Here is a 7754-nt window from a genome sequence, read left to right as displayed (position 1 = left end):
AACCTTTCAACAGCAGTTATTTGCTGAGGTGCAGAACCATAAAGTTTATGTAGACGAACAAATGTCTAAACTGCACCAAACATCACGCAAAAGAGCCAGCAGTAACCCCGGAACACCGACAGCGAGAAAGGTAAAAAACGGGGCTGTTTCCGATTCGACGGATACCGAAATCGTAGCTAACCATGGCCAGTAAAACAACCCGAACCACGGACACCGCTGAGATATGCCAATGGAACTGCCGCTCTTTTCAGAAAAGAGCGGCAGCGCTACAAGCTTATTTAGACGCCGCCATTATTCAACCGGACGCCATCTGTCTTCAGGAAGTTGGAAAGGGAGTAGTTAAGCTTAGAGACTACTACACCTTTCAAAATCCCATGTATCCTAGAGTGGCGACGCTGGTGCACAAGAATATCGCGGCCAGTGAACACTATTATCCCCAATGCTCAACGGAGCACCAATTGATCGAATTACACACTACGAAAAGGAGTAAAACCAAAACGTTTATTGGCAACGTGTACAGCCCACCGAAAGAACGGCAGACTGCGTTTCCCGAGATGCTTGAATGGGCGCTTGGACATCTGAAAAAAAAAAGACAGGTTTATTTTAGTCGGGGATTTTAATGCTCCCCACACCAATTGGGGTTATAGGACAAATACAAAAAAGGGCAGAAACCTAGTAGAAGCAGTAGAGAAATATAACATGCAACTAGAGACCTTACCCCTCGCCCCCACAAGACTTGGAAATAGCGTCTGCGGAGACACGTACCCAGACCTCACCTTTACATTTAACGTAAAAGAGGGACAGTGGAGGAACCTGGATGAAAATCTGGGTAGTGACCATTATATTATAAGTTACTCCACTACGACTCCCAAATTAAGAAAGCCTTTCAGAAACGCGAAACTTAACAGACTGGACTGCATATAGACATTACCCGATCCCTCAGCATCCAATAGATTCAATAGAAGAATGGGTAGACGAAATGATGCAGGCATACCAAGCTAACACAAAGCACGTCGCGCTAAGCGAAAAAACACCGGTAGTGGATCCCCACCTCGCCCATATGTGGGAAGGCAGGCGAAGTCTTACTAAACGATGGAAGAGACAGCGCTTAAACAGAAAGCTCAGAGCTAGAATAGAACAACTGACAGAACAAGCAAATGAGTATGCTAGGCAACTACAAGCGAACAACTGGATACAATTTTGTGACTCGTTACGAGGAACGCTCTCAACAACCAAAACATGGGCAATATTACGGAGCATGCTTGATCCATACAATACAAAAACAGTCACTACTAGAGCATTACGCACATTGGTAGGAGAATTTAAGGGGGATGACGCATCCTTGATCCAAACCCTGGCAGACAGATACATCGGGACAGGAGGAGATAACATCGATAAGAGAGAGTACAAAGGCATGGACAATCCCAAGCTTGATGCACCCATAACAAAACAAGAAGTATATGCCGCCGCTCTAGCATTAAAACGTAACTCAGCCCCAGGCGAGGACGGCATCACGAATGCTATGTTAAGAAATATGAGTGATCAGCAACTGGAACGCCTAACCCTGTACTTCAATGAGAAAATCTGGGAAACGGGAGAGCTTCCTAATCAATGGAAAGAAGCGACCATCATCTTAATACCTAAACCGGGGAAAGCAAGAACATTGCAGAATCTCAGGCCAGTATCTCTAACCTCCTGCTTAGGCAAACTTTTCGAAAAGGTCCTTCATATCAGGCTTACTAGCTATATCGAAGGGCACCAACTTCTCTCGCACAACATGTACGGCTTCAGACAACATCTTTCTACACAAGACATATTCGTAAGGATACGAGATGACGTGCTGCAAAATGTCCCTACAGGGGGAGAGAACATCATAGCAGCGCTTGACTTAAAAAGCGCTTTTGATACGATCTCCCATACCCTCATACTTGAAGAGCTCGAAAGAATGGGCTGTGGAATTAAGATCCACAATTACATCCGCTCTTTCCTTACTGAACGTAAAGCCACAATAGGTATGGAAAATATTCGATCTTCCAAACTCTCCCAATGCCTAACAGAGGCACACCACAGGGTGCCATCCTTTCACCACTTCTATTTAATGTCGCAATGAACCGCTTGGCACGACAACTAGAGAAAATTAACGACCTCAACTTCGCGTTTTACGCAGACGACATCACGTTATGGGCCTGCAAAGGCTCGTTAGGGCAAAAAGAACAAACTATCCAGGAGGCTATCGACTCGGTGAAGGACTTCGCAGAACAAAACGGTATGCAATGCGCTCCGGAAAAATCTGAGTTTATCCGGATCCACGGGCGTAACTACAGAAACAAACCGAGCATCCACCTAACTATGGGTGACTGGACGTTACCAGAAAGAAATATGATCAGAATACTTGGACTATGGTTACAAAGCAACAAAAGAGCCACTCACACCATTGCGACTCTAAAGTCAAGCACGAGGAGCATCGCTAGACTAATAAGCAGAATTACAAAGAAAGGTAAAGGGCTCCACGAAAACGAAACCATAACACTAGTCCAGGCTTTTATTCTTAGCGAAATAACATACGGACTACCATATCAAGAGCTAACCCCATCGGAAATCAAAGAAATCGACCTACTAATACGTGGCGCGTATAAGTCAGCCCTTGGAGTTCCTAAGAATGCGGCAAACGAGAGGGTGCAAGGTCTAGGCATATACAACACATTTGAAGAGTTAAGAGCAGCCGTTCTTATGACACAAAGAGAACGACTATGCCTCACAAGCACAGGTAGAAACGTTCTGTCGCGTTTAGGCTACCCATTGCGACCGCAGTACTCCAAGGAACAAACAACCCCAATGCCGGATCGAATACGCGAGCGCATAGTGGTCTCTCCAATCCCACGCAACATGAACAAAACTTATCACACAGCGAGAAGACAAGCGAGAGCTAAACATCTTCAGAAAACTTTCGGCAGTAATCAAGACGTAATGTATACTGATGCAGCTAGATTTAGCAAAGGACATGTAATAGTGGCAGTTCAACCCACGCGCCACGGAACGCTTCACACATCAGCCTCGATACGCACTAGGTGCACTGCAACAGCGGAAGCAGCGGCGATTGCTCTCGCTATCGCATACAAGGAAAAGCAAAACAGCTCAGCTTTAATAATGTCCGACTCACAAGTGGCATGCAGAATGTATCTACAAGGCAACATGCCACAAGTCGCCCTTAAGATCATAGGCGACACATTGAAAGAAGATCATGCAATTTTATGGTGTCCTGGCCACGAGGGTATCTCGGGAAACGAACAGGCACACACTCTAGCTCGAGGCTTTACTAACCGAGCTGGAGATACGCACAACGATGAAAAAGACGAATGCCTACTGGTCCGCGATATACTGGAGCACCAGCGAAGAACCCGGCGACAGTACGCCCCCACCACACAAACTACTCAATGTAGAGGAGGCGCAGAAATATAGAAGAATACAGACGGATACCTACCCACATTTGGGTAGATACCATAAAATAAACCCAACCTTGTACACTAACTCTTGCCCGTGGTGCGGGTCATGGCCTTCATTGCCTCACGTAACATGGGAGTGCGCCAAAAGACCTCATGCCATTAATTCACCTTTGGTACTCACCTTGCTAAGGGAGCCCTGGGAGGCCATCCTCGCTCTTGCTGACCTCGAGGCCCAGAAGGGCCTCTTGGACCAAGCTGGGCGGGTCGCGATGGCCACTGGAGTCTTGGAATAGGGACCCACCCTGCACCGCTCCCTTCCGCCACTTTTTTTTTTTTGTCTCATCAATAAATGTTTATTCCTCCTCCTCCTCCGCGGCGCGATCAGCTTCCGCAATGCAAGTGGCAGAGTTCACAGCATGTGCCGCGAACACGCGAAAGCGTTCTCCTTCGCGCTGGCGTGTCTCTCGCCGGACCAAAGCGGGCTTCGCCCGTCGACGTCGTTGCCTTTCTGCGCTCCTCAGCGCAGCAGTTTTCTTAGTTGGTGCCATCGCAAGCGAAGTAGTAGGCGGCCTATAAGCACTACTGATGCATGATGAAGCTGCTGTCCGTGGGCGACGAGGCGTCACAGGCTAATCGGACGCAAAAGACAAGCCATGTGCGGGAACTGCGTCGTCACCTCAGCATAAGGCCTGCACCAGGCCACACCGCGTTGGATCCTCCACTGCGCCAAGAATACCGAAGACTACCAAGGATCACTGTCGGCGCTCCTTAGTGTCATGATACAGTGCTTTGCTTCACCGCTCCTAGATGGCGGTGCCATCACCGTCAAGATACAGTATAATTTACACGTTCGGGCTGACGTCACATCCGTTACAGGAAGTTGATGGTGTACCCCGCTATAAAACAGTTTCGTGGTAAAACACAAACCAACAACATATCTACCCGGGCAGAAGAATTGCCTCTGCAGGAGGTGGAGCAATGGCTAATGTAAGTATAATAAATGCACGACGCTTTAGTTAGAGAGGCGCGCGCTCCACGTACTTGCACTAGCAAGCGAGCGGCACGATTAGAATAAAAAGTAGCCAAATCGACGGTGTACTTACAGCCAGGCGAGTCGCCATTAGCGCCGCGTCGTTAAGTGCAGGAGTAGCTGCAGAAGTAGAGGGAACAACTTGGACGCGCCGAGTGCTCCGATACGCCAGAAGAAACCAGAGAAGCAGAACAATTTGATGCGCGGACGCTAGCCTACTTAAGCAGGAAAGTGCAAGAAAGGGTAATGATGAGAAATGTGTTTCTTTAGACTATGCAGATTTCTAAAGCGACGCTTTTTTTTTGCCTACATTCCCAGGTTCGGCCGGGCTGGCTGGCTATTAGGTCGGTTACTATCTCGGCGGATATCCTTGCGGATATGCAGACAACGGTTACATGAAAGATCTGTGAAATGACTTATATAACCAATTGCATGCTGGCCAAGTATTAGCACCTTTGTTGTACGTAACAAACAAATAAATTTTCACATAAACCTGGACATTTAACTCGGCTAACACATATCTCTAAAGTGCAGCGATCTGTTGCATTATATTTAACGAATTTCTTTATTTATGGAATATGGATTTAGTACGCAAAACTGAGTGTTTGCCCGTTATTCGCCAATCCTCCAGAATGGGTACGTCCCACTGTGGCACCAGAGATGCACAATCCCGAAATGTTGTGGATGCGTGTCGTACTTTTGTGTGCATACATCTGTCATCAAGATTCTTTCCTCAACAAACATCGCACATTGTCTTTGTCTTTGTGACCACGCTACGTACATGTCTCACACTCTTCATCCGCCTGATTTAGAGAGAGAGATACACAAACGAAGAGGGAATGGTAGGGTGATTAACCAAGGATGTGCCCGTTCGTATACGCTACACTTAGGGAGGTGGAAAGAGGAAGAATATATAAGAAGGAAAGAGAAGAAAATAATAAACAGTCATTCGGAGAGTTAGTAGCGGAGGAATGTCAGCTTTCACAAGCTTTCGTACAGTCCAACAGCATTCAAGGACTGCAGAAGGGCTTCTGTGGCCTCTTGCATGCAAGAGTGCATATGGGCCATGGTGACAGGATCTTCTCTTCCCAGAGCGCTATACTTTCTAAAAGGCTGAGTCTAGCTTGTAGAGCAGGTCCTCGAACGTCAAAGTGGGGGCAGTGCCACAGAAGGTGCTTCAGAGTCTTATGCCTTCCTCACAAATTGCACGCCGCACTGTTGGCAATTTTTATTAGGAATGAATGGACATTTGTAAATGCGACGCCAAACCGCATGCGACAATATAAAGTTGTTTTGCGACGAGAGACTAAATAACAGGCGAAGTCGCAAATCATGGTCGAGAAAGTACAGTCGTGGGTTAGTGAAAACCAGTCAATTCCAGTGTGTCGGTGGTGAGCAAGGGACATGCTGCCGCTGAGCAACGTTCTTGAGAGTGGTGTAGGCAGATGCTAATGTTTTTGATGAGCCGAACGAGCGGCTTTATCTGTGCTGTCGTTGCCTATAATTCTGCAGAGGCTTGGCAACCATTGAAATACACTGTCCAGTGCTTTCTCGAGCCAGTGATGAGCGTGCCTTATCTCGTACACTAACTGTTCGTGCAAACCATTACTTAAGGCGAACCACAGAGTCTTTAGGGCTGCTTTCCAATCGCAGAAAACGGCCCAAGGATTTGGTGGCTGCTCGAGCACGTACTTGAGTGCACCTTGAAGAGCCGCAAGTTCTGCTGCTCGCGACTCGGTATTCTGGGAGTATTTAAACCGCAATGAGATGACGTCCGATAGAACAGCCAATGCTCCGGTAGAGCTCTTGGAATTGGTGGAACCGTCCATGTACATGTGTCTGCGGTCAAAAATAAGGGTCGTTTAGGAGAAGAAAAGACAATTGTTTCAGGGCTAGTGGTTACAAGTCTGCCTTCTCAACAATCCAAGGAACTGAGAGGAATCTGCTAGGGACACCACAACGGCAGTGTTGCGCGTTTTGTATGCTTGACGCCAGGGAGTGTGGAGTCATGGTGTATCGTTACAATACCACGGAATGTCGCCTGTGGTCTTCACAGTGGCAAACCGGTTAAGTGGTGGTATAGTAGCCGTGAAAAGCGTCATATATGTGCTCTTAGCGCTTCAACGACGATATGAGTGGCAATAGGCTGCTCTTGTGCAAGGGCAATCGTTGCAGCTGTCGAAGAACATCTCGGCAGGCCAAGGCAAGTCCGAAGCGCTTAAGCCTGTACACTCTGTAGCGCAAGGAGATTAGTCTTGCATCTGTTGTACAAGAGAGACTCTATCGCATAAATGGGAGCCAAAGTGCCGCGTCTAGCTGTAGTATAGAGCGCATGAATGGCCCCACCATTTTACAGCTATGAATTTAAACGTATTCTCAGTACATATCAGTTTTTTCTGCACGTAGGAGACATGGCCACACAAGGTGAGATCACGATCCACAATAATGCCCAGGAACCTGTAAGTTTTCTTATACGCAATTGACTGGCCTTTGATGCACACCGGATAGAAAGACATGATCTTTCGTGTAAATACCACTAATGCGCATTTTTCTTTGCACGGAAGAATACTGCTGTCAGGGTTGCCAATTTCTTGTGAAAACTTCATTGAAAATTTCCGGCTATTTGGGCTGTGTGGGGTCACCAGCACCCCAGCCTAGTTGACGGCATGGAGTCCTTCAACACCGGCAGCTTCCTCGGCCTGCCGGACGGCCCACAGTCGAGCGGCGAGGTCGTGGCTGAGCAGGGCCGCCTCCCATTGCCCCCCGCGGTTCGAGACTGCCATGCCTGCCCCGTTCGTCGGGGACTCCTGCTGCTCGCTGCATTGCCACAGCAGGCGCTGCAGCGTCGCTCTGGCAATGCACGCTTTACACTCATCGGATGAATAAAGGTCGGGGTAGCAGAGGCGAAGGATCTCCGTTTTCGGATTTGTGTGTGTCTGTAATTGCCTCCAGGCAACCGCCTGTTCCTTGTGTAGTTTGGCGTGCGGTGGTGGGTGTTTTGCATATGTTTAACCTGTAGTATTGCGTGATATGTCTCTGAAAGTGATCATGCGATTCCTCCTCACGGACCACAGTTTCTCTGTGGTCCGTGATTGCGACCGCGGAACCAAGTCGTAACGGGCCGCGTCGACGCGAATCGTTTCTTTATCCTGCAGGATTTCTTTTTAAGGTCTTGCGCGCGCCTATAGCGCCAGGCGACGTGATGAGTCGGGTGGATGTTCTTGGGCAACGGCTGCTGCATTTTTATTTGCGGTAGTATGAACCATTGGTTACGAGGGTAT

General features: G+C 48.0%; 1 long non-coding RNA gene across 1 annotated transcript; it reads right to left on the bottom strand.

The window, feature by feature from the left end:
* Positions 1-487: 487 nt before the first annotated feature.
* On the bottom strand, positions 488-4157 carry LOC126543019 (uncharacterized). Its single transcript, XR_007601907.3, has 2 exons — positions 3625-4157; positions 488-578 (listed from the first exon to the last, which is right to left on the bottom strand). It is a non-coding gene; the product is annotated as an uncharacterized lncRNA (long non-coding RNA).
* Positions 4158-7754: the final 3597 nt, after the last annotated feature.

Source organism: Dermacentor andersoni, chromosome 2 (genome assembly GCF_023375885.2).
Source record: "Dermacentor andersoni chromosome 2, qqDerAnde1_hic_scaffold, whole genome shotgun sequence".
NCBI classification, from domain to species: Eukaryota; Metazoa; Arthropoda; class Arachnida; order Ixodida; family Ixodidae; genus Dermacentor; species Dermacentor andersoni.
The sequence above is the reverse complement of the archived record's forward strand: the minus strand, read 5'-3'. Positions and strand labels throughout refer to the sequence as shown.